Genomic DNA, 15,456 nt, shown 5'->3' with positions numbered 1-15,456 from the left:
TCATCTTCCGGATCCAGATCTGTCCATTTTCGAGCTACTTCACACAATCTCTCAGAGAAGGCTGACGGGGTTTCCTTATGCCCCTGCCTTACTTCAGATAGTTTAGATACATTCTTGGGCTTTTGCACTCCGTCTTGAATCCCGTACAAAATTCACTTCTGATATTCCTTTACCCTCTCTAATCCCTCACACTTGTGTCTGGATCCCACCCCGGATCCTCTTTCGGGAGGTACATATCGGTATTAGGCACCCCCCACCCCCCCCACCCCCCCGCCTTGTTGGATCAGTCCCTCTCTGGCCTTCTCTCAAATTCTTCTCCTCTCCTCAGTGGGAAACAAATATTCTAGGAGAGCCTGTACACCTCCCCAGTTAGGACTAGGAGTCGTGATTAACAGTACTATACATTCCTTCTGGATTGTTTCGATAGGATCCGACTGCCTGTTTGCAGTTTAATAAATCACAAGCAGTAAAAGGTACGTCTACGGATACCCGTGTTCCTTCAGGCCCTGCAGCCTGTCTGAGGGGAGCTCCAGCTATGGGTTTCTCTCCCCTTGTTCTTTTAGAGATAGCACTCACAACTCCATTACCACTTGAGCTATCAGATTTGGGCTGTTTGGGGGGAGCTACCGACAGCTGAATATCCTCTTCCAAATTTTCCCATTCAATACAACGAGGTTTTCCCTTTTTCTCTTTTAACACATATATTCCAATCTGATGTTTAGAATCCACTAAACCACCTTTCTTTCTAATATCCCAGTCGCGCCTTAACGAAAAAAGCATATCCACAGAAGGCATTTCATCCCATTTTTCAGTTCCCCGACAACACAACGTTAATTCCGATACAGTGTTATGTTTCAAGGATCCGTTCTCAGGCCATTTCTCACCATCTTCCCATTGATATTGTGGCCACCCTTGATTACGATATCGTTTTAGCTGATTTTTAGTCATGGCATCTCCCCCAAATTTCTTGCAATGCTTCAGGATGCATCCTAGAGGAGAGCAAAGGGCTGCCTCCTGGGAAGCAGCAGCACCCATACCGGTACCGAAAAACCCACTATTTCTATACAAACCAGAACGAGGGACGTCTCCCTTCCTTACTCAGAACAGGACAGCGTGGAGAAACAAACAGAACTACGCTACTGCCACCTGTCTTTCCTGGTGCGTCTTATGCAGAGCCCAGAACAGAACAGAGGCCGCCTGCTTCCCGAGACATCTTCCCCTACCCCCTTTTCTCCTAGCCCCACAAAACACCTCTTGTCAGGAGCATTGCACCGTTTCGGCACTTACCGCCCGACCGCAGGAGAGGAGCTGAAGGAGTCCCCAGGCGACAGGTCGGTGCGCGCTGGAGCCCGCTCAGGCCTCTTCTCCCTGTCGGATGCGGCAAGACGAACCGGGCGAGGCTGTCAGCTCGGTCCCACCTGGGGTGTCAAAACTGTTATCCCACAAGCGTGAGGTCGTTTACCCCGTGTGCGGGACACCAATATACACACAGGGCAGAGGTATTTTTCTGTCACGTCTGCGCAGAGATGGGCGCTAGGCGGCAGCTCCACAAAGCTAGCACAAAGTTCGCTCCTACAGGTACAGTATTGATACAGTCTAGCTATGTGTCGGAGTGGGAGACGGACCCGGAGTAACGATGAATCTCAATATGAGTATGGTCGTTCTCGTTTATTCAGATTACTTGACAGGTTTATATAGAAGCTAAGCAAAGCACGCGCTAACAGCGACTATTCCATTGGATAACTATAGTTGTCCACGCGCTTAAAACAGTTATATGATTGGTACAAAGTTGCCGTTCACGCACTGTTCACAAAGGGGGGTTTATCAGCACTTTCCCAGGCTTAGTCCCGCTTATCTTGCTTTACCCAGTACTCCTTCTGCTGTTCTCAACGGAATTTCACCTTGATCTCTGGCTCCCAGGCCCCATCAAAGGCTGGATTGCTCACATCAATCAAGTCGTGTCCTTTATCACTTAACCATTCTTCCACAATTCCCCCTTCTTGTTTTTGAGCGATCCAGGCATGATTTATCATGGTTCTAAAAGCCTTTTTGACACAGCTACATGCTACACAAAAACACAGACCTATGATAACCAAAATTATTAAAAGTCGTAATCCCTCAGCTAACAAACCCTTCAGCCATGATGGTAAGGGCCCAAATAAACTGGTTAACCATTCATCAAAAAACCCTTGATTACAACACATGCCTTCAAAATCCTCACAACCATGACCTTGGGCTAATAACAAAAAATCAATTGCTGCTCTATTTTGCAAAATTGCGTGGCGTAAGCTATTTTGATCCTCTAATAATGTTTCTATTACCTGGGTGGTGACATTTGCTTGTTTTTCAGCCCAACAGGCTAATTGCCCAACCTGTTTCAGGGCTCGTCCTGCTGCCCCCCCAGGTATGAGCAGGGACAGGAACACTCTCTCAGTAGTACTGAGGAGGGCAAGTTCATCATCACAATCCGGGGAAAGACCCGTGACTTCTCGTTTTGTTCGATGTTTGATTTCTATTGTTTTATTTCTTACATTTTTCCACCAATTTTGATCTGGGGCTAATAACATTGATTTTCCAAGATAGCACGGCCCACCAAACACGTTCTGTGGAACTCCTTGCCACGCTCTATCACCACATATTAAAAATACATCTGGAGGCAAGGCCTTTGGAGTGCCATTGTTCCAGATTGGTACCCCTCCCCTAGTCTCGGCTCCTAGGGCCGCCTGGTCCCCACAATAACCAGCGGGATTGTAATAATCGTTATAGCGCCTTTCTTTTGACGTGACATTTGTCCACTCAATCCAGTTAAATGTTCTATAATAATTGGTGCCAGTAAAGGCGGGTCCTCCAAATATAAAACAAGTTTGAGTCCAATTTTTTGTTTTATTGCCAATCCTCATTGATCCTAACAAGCTTAACTCTTGGGGGTCCCACGGCAACGTAACATTTAGACTATTAATGAGTGTGGCACTGCAGCCGCCAGCATTGGTAGCTTGACTACAGTTTTTTGTAGCAAAACTACTAAATTCGTTTGCCTTAAAACCTGGTACCCCTAGTAGACACATCCAGAAAGGCTCTGTAGCAGACGCAAGTGAGAGGCAAAACGCTTGTTGACCTGTTTTGTTCGCCCAGGTAACCCACATATTTTCTCTGGGTTCAATTTTGTGAAGACTCATCACCACCAGGAGTACTATCCCGATGATCAGGAGTAGGTTCATCTTGATCGTCGGATGAGCCATGAGGGGTTAGAACAGGCTTCACGTTTCTGCTCGGCCCCCACACTGGACCGCGACCTGTGGAAACACACATATATCCTCGACCATTAAATATAACTGGGACTGGCCCTAGTTTCTATGACTCGTGACCGTCCTTTCCGTATTAATTCGCCTACTGCTTCAGTTCGTGTTTGGATACTCATTTTTGGTTGTACACTTAAAAATACCCATTCTAAAATATTAAACATATCTCCTCGTCCTTTGCATTTGGCAGTGGCAGTGGCATTTAATTGAAGGGTTGAGGTAAATTCCCCTTTCTTATTTTGCCACTGACAAATGACTGCATAAGGTGAGTCTTTTCCATTACAGACGATTAACGATATTGGCAGTGGCAAGATGCGGCGCGATGACCAAGCTGCGTGCATTTTTTGAATGATTTGTTGCAGCACCGTGTGGTGCTCCATTGTCAATGTGACCTTGTCCGCAGGATTTGTCCCGCGCAATAACGCAGTCAGGGGTGCAATGTCAGTATTAGAAATACCAACACAATTGTGAACCCATTGAATGTCCCCAAGCAAGGTTTGGATGTCATGTAAGGTATGTAGTTGAGTGACAAGCTCTGTTTTTTGTGGTCAGATTTTTGAGTCTGTAATAGACCACCCAAGATATTTCCAAGGGGCAGTACGCTGCACCTTCTCTGGTGCAATGACAAGCCCCTTTTTCGCTAAGATGGTGGTGAGCTGGCGCAATGACTCGTCTGAGAATGGCTGTTCTTGACAGCAAGGAATATCGTCCATATAAGGGTAAATTATCGTATTTGACCATTGGGCTCGAAGTGGTCATAGCGCCCATGCTACATACAATTGACACAATGTGGGTGAATTTTTCATTCCTTGTGGTAAGACAACCCATTCGTATCGCTCTGCCGGTGCGGCCTTGTTCACCATCGGCACAGAGAAGGCGAAACATTGAGTGTCTTGTGGGTGCAGTGGAATGGTAAAAAAACAGTCTTTTAAGTCGACTATCAAGATGTGCCATCCGTATGGTAACATACTGGGAGATGGCATTCCGGGCTGCAACGCACCCATAGATTGCATTTGGTCATTGACTTTACGCAAGTCATGCAAAAGTCGCCATTTTCCACTTTTCTTCGGGATTACAAAAATGGGAGTGTTCCAGGGACTAACAGAAGGTTTAATGTGTCCAGCTGCCAGCTGTTCAGCAACCAATTGTTTGGCAATTTGCAGCCGCTCCTCAGTCATGGGCCACTGGTCAACCCACACAGGCTCATTTGTAAGCCATGTAAGTGGCGGGTTGGGCAACTGCTCCCCAGCACCCATGACTAAAAACGCTTTGTTGTCAGAACAGCTCCAATTTGACTTAACACATCTCGCCCAATTAGTGCTTCCAACATCCCAGGCAAGGGCAACACATACACCTTAAGAGTGGCATGCTGCCCCTCCGGAAACTGTAAATGTATTGGTTGTTTGCTAATATAGGGTACTGATTGTCCACCAACTCCTGCAATACTTGATGTTGTTAGTTCTACTGGCCAAATTGAAGGCCATATGTTACGGCTGATGATTGTAACATCCACCCCAGTATCTAACATCGCATCAATTTGTTGCGATGTGCCCTGTTGAGCAATAGTAATTTTCATTGTTGGCCGCTGATTTAATTTTGTCGTAAAACAAACGGCCGGGCCAGTGGACCCGAAACCTTGATTGCCCCGTTGAACATTTGATTGAGGCATATGGGTCAATGGGTTGCTAACAGCAACTATTTGTGCGATTTTACTACCTTTAGGGATAAACACTGGTGGACAAACAGTATAGACCATGATGTAGATACGACCCGTGTTATCTGCGTCGATTACTCCAGGTAACACGATGAGACCTTGTATACCGGCGGAGGACCGGCCTAGTAACAATCCTCCAACGTTGCTTTCTTGATGAACAAGAGGTCCTAGAACATTGCTGGGAACTTTTTGGACATTAGAGTCAACAAGGGTGATATCTACTGTGGTTTCCATGTCGACTCCCAGGCTTCCTCGGGTGGCTGGTAGGCACTGTTGTAGAAAACATGTGTTTCGTTTTGGGGGTTCATTTGTGTCTGCGCGCAACCTCTCTCCGCGCTCGGCTTCCAGTTTCCCGAGCATGCCTTGGTAGCATGATTGTTTTTCTGGCAGTGATCACACCAAACTGCAGCACGACAATTCGTTTTCACGTGGCCTGATTCCCCACAGCGAAAGCAGCTGCCACGAAAAGGTTGTCCTGGCGGTCGACGAGGTTTTCCTTTGGGAGCTGGGCCTTGTTTTTTCTGCACCACTGCAGCTAGTGGCTGCATTATTTCTCAAACTGCTCCTTGGACCGCGGCAGCAACGGTATTTCCCTGTCGTTGTGTTTCGGCTCTTTCTACTCATAGAAGCATTTCTTCTACTCCAGCTCCTTTGGGCAAACTGGCTAGCATTTGTCTTGTTGTCTTATTAGCATTATCAAAAGCTAATATTTTGAACATTTGTTGTCTGTTGTCTTCTGATAGATCAGGATGATTCATGATAGCTTCCCAGAGCCGATCTACAAAATTACTGTATTTCTCGGTTGCTCCTTGTTGGAGATTACTAAAAGAGGGGACGCTGGATCCCAGTAGGCTAAGGAATGCCTCAAGTGCTAGCTGAGCAGACAATTGTAGCATATTCGCTGGAAAAGTTATCTGCACTTGATAGTTGCTGTATGGTCCTTGCCCTACGAGCATATCCGCAGTGATTCCACGAAGTGGGTCCCCGTCTCTTTGTCTTTGAGCGGCAGCATTAATGGCTCGCTGTTGCCAGGATGACATCCATAGTAAATATTGTGTTGGGGTAAGTAACAGTCTCATCAGGTTTTGACAATCATATGGGCACATGAGGTCGGCAGAAAAGATCCAACTAACAATTTGTCTTGTAGCCTCGGATTTTAATCCATATGCTGAGACGGTGGTTCGGGCTTGTTGCAGTATTTTCCAATCATGAGGTTCCCACTTTCCTTGCCCGTTTCCCTGTACAACTGGAAACGCTAGTGTCATAGGGCCTTCAGCCCCCCCCACAGGCTTCCACTGTCCTTCTACAATTGCATCTTTGATGACACCACTCCAACGTGTGGGTTTAGGGAGCGCTGGAAGGTTCATTAAACATGGAGGCACAGCTCCTCCTTTCCTTTTTGTTTGTAATTCCAGAGCGTCAAGACGTTCTAAAACTGCTTGCAACATTTTTGCAGTGGCATCAGAGGATTGTGGCAGCTCCTCCCCGCTAGATGGTGTGGTAGTTCCAGAGGATTCCGTAGAGGGAGGTAGAGGCGGATAGAAAGAGGTTGAGGGTGGCAACGGAGGCGCAGAGGGTGGTTCACTGGGCGGAGCTGCAGGGGGAAGTTGGCAGGTTGCTCTGCCCAAGTCATTAGGTTTTGTCGCTCCCGCCCCTCCAGGGGGTTTTGGCGGAGCTACTTCCGGATTCGCTTCACAGTTTGCATTAACTCTGCTAACAGGAACTTCCGCCTTTTCTGGCGTCTGCACTGATTCCGCCATAACACGCAGTTCAGAAACATTTTTACAGACAGTTCCAGATGCGCCTCTTACGGCAGGCAGCCCAAAAAATCGCGCAATAGGTCCCCGTTTCTTTTCGGGCTTATCTTTAGACACTCCCGGACCTAACATTTGGGCAGCAGCGCAAGCTACTTCCCTCTCCGCCTTCATCGCTTTCAAAGTTTCCAAGACAGTGTTCCACAGTCCACAAACCACCTTTATTTCCTTTTCGTCCTTTTCATCCCCCTCTATTGTTTTCTGCCACATTGCTCCTCCAAAATCTCACCATTCCAATACGGAAAATAACATGCAGGTGTCAGAAAAGTGACCCCAACATTGTCCCAACTTCATCAACCTAATAAACTGCTTCACTGGTGCTTCTATCCCTCTCTTAGAGAGGATTCCAGTGAGCAACGTGGCCGCAGCTTCTGTTTCCATCACTGCGCCTGAGAGGTGAGGAGCGACCTCACACCGGCGTCTGCCCTGCTTTTTGCCCCAGGCAGCGCTTCTCTCAGCCGAGGTTTCCCACTCCCCTCCTCTAGCTGCTTACCGCAGTCACGGAGATTTCAACGGCGAGGAACCATCCTCTGCTACCAGATGTCGGAGTGGGAGACGGACCCGGAGTAACGATGAATCTCAATATGAGTATGGTCGTTCTCGTTCATTCAGATTACTTAAAAGGTTTATATAGAAGCTAAGCAAAGCACGCGCTAACAGCGACTATTCCATTGGATAACTATACTTGTCCACGCGCTTAAAACAATTATATGATTGGTACAAAGTTGCCGTTCACGCACTGTTGACAAAGGGGGGTTTATCAGCACTTTCCCAGGCTTAGTCCCGCTTATCTTGTTTTACCCAGTACTCCTTCTGCTGTTCTCAAGGGAATTTCACCTTGATCTCTGGCTCCCAGGCCCCATCAAAGGCTGGATTGCTCACATCAATCAAGTTGTGTCCTTTATCACTTAACCATTCTTCCACAGCTATGCATATGCATAAGTCATTACACAAAGCCGTTTTCTATTGGTCTACATTTCTCTTATTTCAACTTCAAGCTACAGCGCGACTTTAACATGCTGCGCATGCTCAGAGGCGAGGGCTCTCTGCTTGGGCTGGTGTCTCCAGCTCGAGGGCTGAGACTTTTAGGATTATAAGGAGGATAGTTTGCGGGAGGGTGTTTCTTATCACACTCCTACTAGTTGTTTCGGACGGTTCCCAAAACATTTCCATTAGCTTACCTGTTTCTTCAGGATGTGCTTCTCTCCCAAGGACAGTAATTCTTGTTTAGACGTTCCACTTTCCAGCCTCAATCCTCCTTATCAGTTTGACGTAAGCCCTGGCCTTCCACCAGCTCCTGGTGGATGACACCGTCAGACTACAACACGACCGTTCTTTGACGCCAGTCAGTGGCTTCAGAATTAGGAACAGAAAGAACAGGACAAGCTCAACACCCACACAAGCCTCATATCCCTAAGAAATGATTCAAAAAACCCAAACGACCCCCATTTTAGATTGCGTTGGCTTAGAGACTGCCTCCTTCAGGTGCCAGAGCGGACCGGTGGAATCAGTCACAGAGTTCAGCTGCCCTCCAGGAGACAGCCCTTGTCCTCGCAAGGCAAATTTTTCAAAACATCGTGCTATTTTCCGATGTTATCAACTGCAGCGGGCTTGCCCTACCAGCACGAGTTGAGGACATTTTCCTGGGGGTTCATTTGACACTACAGTAAGCCTCGAGCAGGTACAAGCAACCAAGCGCGAGATAGAAAGTCAGCTAAGATACCAGCTGCCGTACAAAATGTGTTCAACATCATGCCTGCGGGAATGGCACAAAGCCCACGATGACTGAACAACTATGTCGGAGGCCCTACGGCAAACAGCGCCGACGTTTCGTGAAGCTCTTTTCCTGTCAAGAAGAGGACCTTTTCTGCAGTATCTCTACTGGAATTCAGGCTGCTTCCTACACATTCTGGCAAGTTAGCTTTCACAGAAACCCCGAGAACTTCAACCACCAAGCAACATTTGTAATTCTTGCTCTCTACCTACGGGGAATTTCAGCGAATCAGAACACCACTTAAAGCAAAATTCTGGGTCTGCTTCACGCCAATCAAATAGCTAAGCCATGGACAGGGGTCTGTAGAAAGACAACGACTTTCAAAGATAAAGATACTAGAGTACTCACTTTTCTGAAATTTCTTCCAGTCCTTCCATTGATTTGGCAGCCCAACCCAGCCGTCAAAATTCTGGTGCAACAGAGAGAGCAGCAGCATGTCCACGCCATTCTCCCCTAGCCACACAGCCTTCCGCTTTGCCCATTGCTGCCAACGGCCAGAGCATCGGCGCCGTAGCACCTTGGGAATAACGCACCTCCCATCGCTACACACCTTCACAAAAGAACCGAGCAGGGTGTAAACGAACATTGCAATGCTTGCGGTAAGGGCTCAAACAGGGATGCCTATGTTATCACTCTGAGATTCAACAACCACTAAAAACGTCATTTTGCTGCAGTATTACAGGAGTTCATTGACTAGTGTCAAAAACATTTTGTTGCAAATTCATTGTTTGAAGCATGACTTCCAAAGGCAAATGTTAAGTAATTCTCGTGAGCCTTTAACTGAGCGGAATGCAGGATCTGACTAAAATAATGGCGGATACAGCAGGGCCAGCCCCATCCTCAGCCCTTTTTAAACCCTGGGCCCAGCCCCATCCTCACCTCATGGATCCCACCTGTGCTGCCCCGGACCACAGCTGGAGCCCCTGGGGAACAGGGGGCCAATTACCCCAAGCCTCACAAGCCAGACACAGCCAGCAACCTGGCACAGGCATGGGCACACACCACCACCAAGCTGGCGCTGCCATGGGCAGATGCTGCCGCCAAGCTGGCACCGGCCTGGCAGACTTTAGTTTACAGCCCTGTCTTGGTTTAGCCCCAACCGGCAGCTAAGCACCACGCAGCCGCTCGCTCACTCCCCCTCGGTGGGATGGGGGAGAGAATCAGAAGAGCAAAAGTAAGAAAACTTGAGGGTTGAGATAAAAACAGTTTAATAGTTAAAGCAAAAGCCGCGCACGCAAGCAAAACAGCAAGGAATTAATTCACTCCTTCCCATGGTCAGGCAGGTGTTCAGCCATCTCCAGGAAAGCAGGGCTCCATCATGCGTAATGGTTCCTTGGGAAGACAAACGCCATCACTCCAAATGTCCCCCCCCTCCTTCTTCTTCCCCAGCTTTATATACTGAGCATGACGTCATGTGGTATGGAATAGCCCTTTGGTCAGTTTGGATCAACTATCCTGGCTGTGTCCCCTCCCAGCTTCTTCTGCACCTGGCAGAGCACGGGAAGCTGAAAAGTCCTTGACTAGTACAGCAACAACTGAAACATCTCTGTATTATCAACACTGTCTTCAGCACAAATCCAAAACATAGCCCCATACCAGCCGCTACGAAGAAAATTAACTCTATCTCAACTGAAACCAGGACAGTATCCACCCCTTATTCCATACCATTTACGTCATGCTCAGGTCTCACACTATCCAATACATTCTCATTACCCACCATCACCCTTCCCATCCTTTGATATAATACACACATATCATTCCCTTAGTCTACGGACCACCCCTACAAAATATTTTGTAAAATGTCCATAAATGTCCACAAAATGTCCACTGAGTTCATTTAGTCCATGACTTTGGGCTCCATCTCTTATGGTTGTTACTCAGGACACTCAGGTGGTGTGTTGCTTGGAGTTATTGGGGACCAAAGCCAGCTCAGGTCGGGTCACTGCTGCACTTGCACTGCTTCTTCTAAGGCTTCTCCTCCATTTGTTCAGGTGGTTCCAGCTGTAGTAATTCCTCTAACATGCAACTCAAATCATGGGTTACAACAATTTAAAGGTATATGTATCACATATGTATATCTATTACAATGTCCACCCCTGGTCCTTTTGGACCAGGATATAGGGTTTAACATTGCAACGAACTCCTCCCCTTGCTCCTAGCCTGGCTAGCAACAAAGGGTTCCTGCTATAGTAATTCCCACAACATGCACTCAAATCCCGGGATACAACCATTTAAAGGTATTTCCATTACAATCTCCACCCCTGGTGCCTTTGGACCAGACCATCAGGTTTCACATTGCAGTGAAGTCCTCCCCTTGCCTTTGCTCCAAAGCCAAGGTTGGCCTCTAAACAAGAAAACACGTGAAAGCATCCTTACACGATGCTGGTCCAGTGGTGTCCATGATAGCGCTCATAGACAGCTAACAGACAGCTTCCCTGTCCGGGACCACATTTTGCATGTCCCAGGCCCTCCCCGCACCCATGCTGAAAATCAAACAGAACAATTAAGGACTCTGCTTCATCGCCTCAGCCTCCAAAAGAAGCTTCCTTCCTCTTTTCCTTCCTGGGTCGACACGGATATCCTCGTGCTGTTCCTTGGATGCAGGCTGGCCTTGGGTGCCTCTACTGCCAAAGGAAGAGAAAAAGATCATGCTCTTGTCACGTGCTCCATCATCCTCTTCTTCTTCAAGAAGTCAAAAGTAAGCTACCATCCCCATTGCTACATAACAGAAGTTTGTGCAGGAGACGGCTGAGCCCATCCCCAGAAATGGAAAACTCTGCTATGACCCTGCTTTGCCTTTTGGCGACAGCGCCCGCCATCCGTGTGCCCCAAACAGGCGAGGTCCCGTTCAGGCTGGCATCCGCCACAAAGAGGAGAGGTCCCCTGTGGGCTGAACAGAGGCAACTGAACAGAGTCTTCAGAAGAACTTAGCCCTGCATTCAGTTTACAAGTAAATCCCACCCAAGCAACGGTAGGGGGCATTCTGGCATCTAAAGGAATTCAGGAGTTAATTTAGTGTTTCCCATGGAACATTCCATAGGCTGTGAAAACAGCCTTAAAGTCTTTTTCCCTCTTGCACCAACAACGCTTCTTTTACTTCTACTTAAGGGTCCCCTACAACTACTTACTGCAGCAAGTGTGGCTCCACTATCAATAATGAAAAATAAAAAATCTCCTATTTCATTCCCCAGCTTGACTGGAACCAGAGGATCGTCTGGGGAAATTTTAAGAGATTCCTCCGGCCCCCTTCACTCCAACCCAATCTCCGGCATGGCTCCAACGGCTTCTTCTGTCTCTCTTTCCCCAGTACTCAGACGGCATGGACAATTTTTTTCCAACGGCCCTCTTGCTTACAATTTGCACGCCGATTCATTCCCAGGGGAATGTCATAACCGTTTCTACTATTATTTCTACAGCCCCTTCCTCACCCACAAAATTCACCTCCTGTATTTTCTCTCCCTTTTTCCTGGTCTTCCCTCCAGGCAGCCAACAGAGAAGCTTGCAGCGTTACTCGTCCCCGCTTCTCCTTCTCTTCTGTTTCCTCCCGGTTATTACGTACCTTACATGCCATTGAGAAGAACGGTGAGATTGTCATGCCATCCTCGCCCTCTACCTTTTGTCATCTCTTTCTTATATCTGCTGCTGCTTGACCAATAAACAGCCTGTTAAATAACTTTGAATTGCTATCATCTTCCGGATCCAGATCTGTCCATTTTCGAGCTACTTCACACAATCTCTCACAGAAGGCTGACGGGGTTTCCTTATGCCCCTGCCTTACTTCAGATAGTTTAGATACATTCTTGGGCTTTTGCACTCCGTGTTGAATCCCGTACAAAATTCACTTCTGATATTCCTTTACCCTCTGTAACCCCTCACACTTGTGTCTGGATCCCACTCCGGATCCTCTTTCGGGAGGTACATATCGGTATTAGGCACCCCCGCGCCTTGTTGGATCAGTCCCTCTCTGGCCTTCTCTCAAATTCTTCTCCTCTCCTCAGTGGGAAACAAATATTCTAGGAGAGCCTGTACACCTCCCCAGTTAGGACTAGGAGTCGTGATTAACAGTACTATACATTCCTTCTGGATTGTTCCGATAGGATCCGACTGCCTGTTTGCAGTTTAATAAATCACAAGCAGTAAAAGGTACGTCTACGGATACCCGTGTTCCTTCAGGCCCTGCAGCCTGTCTGAGGGGAGCTCCAGCTATGGGTTTCTCTCCCCTTGTTCTTTTAGAGATAGCACTCACAACTCCATTACCACTTGAGCTATCAGATTTGGGCTGTTTGGGGGGAGCTACCGACAGCTGAATATCCTCTTCCAAATTTTCCCATTCAATACAACGAGGTTTTCCCTTTTTCTCTTTTAACACATATATTCCAATCTGATGTTTAGAATCCACTAAACCACCTTTCTTTCTAATATCCCAGTCGCGCCTTAACGAAAAAAGCATATCCACAGAAGGCATTTCATCCCATTTTTCAGTTCCCCGACAACACAACGTTAATTCCGATACAGTGTTATGTTTCAAGGATCCGTTCTCAGGCCATTTCTCACCATCTTCCCATTGATATTGTGGCCACCCTTGATTACGATATCGTTTTAGCTGATTTTTAGTCATGGCATCTCCCCCAGGTTTATTGCAATGCTTCAGGATGCATCCTAGAGGAGAGCAAAGGGCTGCCTCCTGGGAAGCAGCAGAGCCCATATCGGTACCGAAAAACCCACTATTTCTATACAAACCAGAACGAGGGACGTCTCCCTTCCTTACTCAGAACAGGACAGCGTGGAGAAACAAACAGAACTACGCTACTGCCACCTGTCTTTCCTGGTGCGTCTTATGCAGAGCCCAGAACAGAACAGAGGCCGCCTGCTTCCCGAGACATCTTCCCCTACCCCCTTTTCTCCTAGCCCCACAAAACACCTCTTGTCAGGAGCATTGCACCGTTTCGGCACTTACCGCCCGACCGCAGGAGAGGAGCTGAAGGAGTCCCCAGGCGACAGGTCGGTGCGCGCTGGAGCCCGCTCAGGCCTCTTCTCCCTGTCGGATGCGGCAAGACGAACCGGGCGAGGCTGTCAGCTCGGTCCCACCTGGGGTGTCAAAACTGTTATCCCACAAGCGTGAGGTCGTTTACCCCGTGTGCGGGACACCAATATACACACAGGGCAGAGGTATTTTTCTGTCACGTCTGCGCAGAGATGGGCGCTAGGCGGCAGCTCCACAAAGCTAGCACAAAGTTCGCTCCTACAAGTACAGTATTGATACAGTCTAGCTATGCATATGCATAAGTCATTACACAAAGCAGTTTTCTATTGGTCTACATTTCTCTTATTTCAACTTCAAGCTACAACGCTACTTTAATATGCTGTGCACGCTGAGTGGTGAGGGGTCTCTGCTTGGGACGGGGTCTCCAGCTGGAGGGGTGTGACTTGTAGGATTATAATGAGGACAGTTTGCGGGAGGGTGCTCCTTATCACGCTCCTACTAGTTGTTTCGGATGGTTCCCAAAACATTTTACTTAGCTTACCTGTTTCTTCAGGACATGCTTCTCTCCCAAGGACAGTAATTCTCGTTTAGACGTTCCGCTTTCCAGCCGGCATCCTCCTTATCAGTTTGACGTAAGCCCTGGCCTTCCACCAGCTCCTGGGAGACGACACCGTCAGACTACAACACGACCGTTCTTTGACGCCAGTCAGTGGCTTCAGAATTAGGAACAGAAAGAACAGGACAAGCTCAACACCCACACAAGCCTCATATCCCTAAGAAATGATTAAAAACCCCCAAACGACCCCCATTTTAGATTGCGTTGGCTTAGGGACTGCCTCCTTCAAGTGCCCGGGCGGAGCGGTGTAATCAGGCACAGAATTCAGCTGCCCTCCAGGAGACAGCCCTTGTCCTCGCAAGGCAAATTTTTCAAAACATCATGCTATTTTCCGGTTTTATCAACTACAGCGGGCTTGCCCTACCAGCACGAGTTGAGGACATTTTCCTGGGGGTTCATTTGACGCTACAGTCAGTTTTGAGCAGGTACAAGCAACCAAGCGCGAGATAGAAAGTCAGCTAAGATACCGGCCACCGTACAAAATTTGTTCAAGATTGCGCCTGCGGGAATGGCACAAAGCCCACAATGACTGAACAACTATGTCGGAGGCCCTACGGCAAACAGCGCCTACCTTTCGTGAAGCTCTTTTCCTGTCAAGAAAAGGACCTTTTATGCAGTATCTCCATTGGAATTCAGGCTGCTTCCTACACATTCTGGCAAGTTAGCTTTCACAGAAACCCCGAGAACTTCAACCACCAAGCAACATTTGTAATTCTTGCTCTCTACCTACGGGGAATTTCAGCGAATCAGAACACCACTTAAAGCCAAGTTCTGGGTCTGTTTCACGCAAATCAAATAGCTAAGCCATGGACAGGGGTCTGTAGAAAGACAACGACTTTCAAAGATAAAGATAAGTAGAGTACTCACTTTTCTGAAATTTCTTCCAGTCCTTCCATTGATTTGGCAGCCCAACCCAGCCGTCAAAATTCTGGTGCAACAGAGAGAGCAGTAGCATGTCCACGCCATTCTCCCCTAGCCGCACAGCCTTCCGCTTTGCCCATTGCTGCCAACGGCCAGAGCATCGGCGCCGTAGCACCTTGGGAATAACGCACCTCCCATCGCTACACACCTTCACAAAAGAACCGAGCAGGGTGTAAACGAACATTGCAATGCTTGCGGTAAGGGCTCAAACAGGGATGCCTATGTTATCACTCTGAGATTCAACCACCACTAAAAACGTCATTTTGCTGCAGTATTACAGGAGTTCATTGACTAGTGTCAAAAACATTTTGTTGCAAATTCATTGTTTGAAGCA

The 15,456-nt window shown here is 47.8% G+C and overlaps 1 long non-coding RNA gene across 2 annotated transcripts in view; it reads right to left on the bottom strand.

The window, feature by feature from the left end:
• LOC142413700 (uncharacterized) overlaps positions 1-14,751 on the bottom strand; it is a 661,620-nt gene extending 646,869 nt beyond the window's left edge. Inside the window, exons 1-2 of one of the 2 annotated variants that reach the window (XR_012776882.1) lie at positions 14,681-14,751; positions 14,127-14,242 (exon numbers count right to left, since the gene is read on the bottom strand). This is a non-coding gene — a long non-coding RNA (uncharacterized LOC142413700). Of the gene's footprint in view, positions 1-14,126; positions 14,280-14,680 lie in introns of both variants that reach the window. The other variant, XR_012776883.1, reaches the window with a different exon arrangement.
• Between the last annotated feature and the right edge of the window lie 705 nt (positions 14,752-15,456).

The sequence above is a fragment of the Mycteria americana genome, chromosome 8, assembly GCF_035582795.1.
Source record: "Mycteria americana isolate JAX WOST 10 ecotype Jacksonville Zoo and Gardens chromosome 8, USCA_MyAme_1.0, whole genome shotgun sequence".
In the NCBI taxonomy this organism is placed as follows: domain Eukaryota; kingdom Metazoa; phylum Chordata; class Aves; order Ciconiiformes; family Ciconiidae; genus Mycteria; species Mycteria americana.
This window is presented reverse-complemented; position numbering and strand designations above follow the sequence as displayed.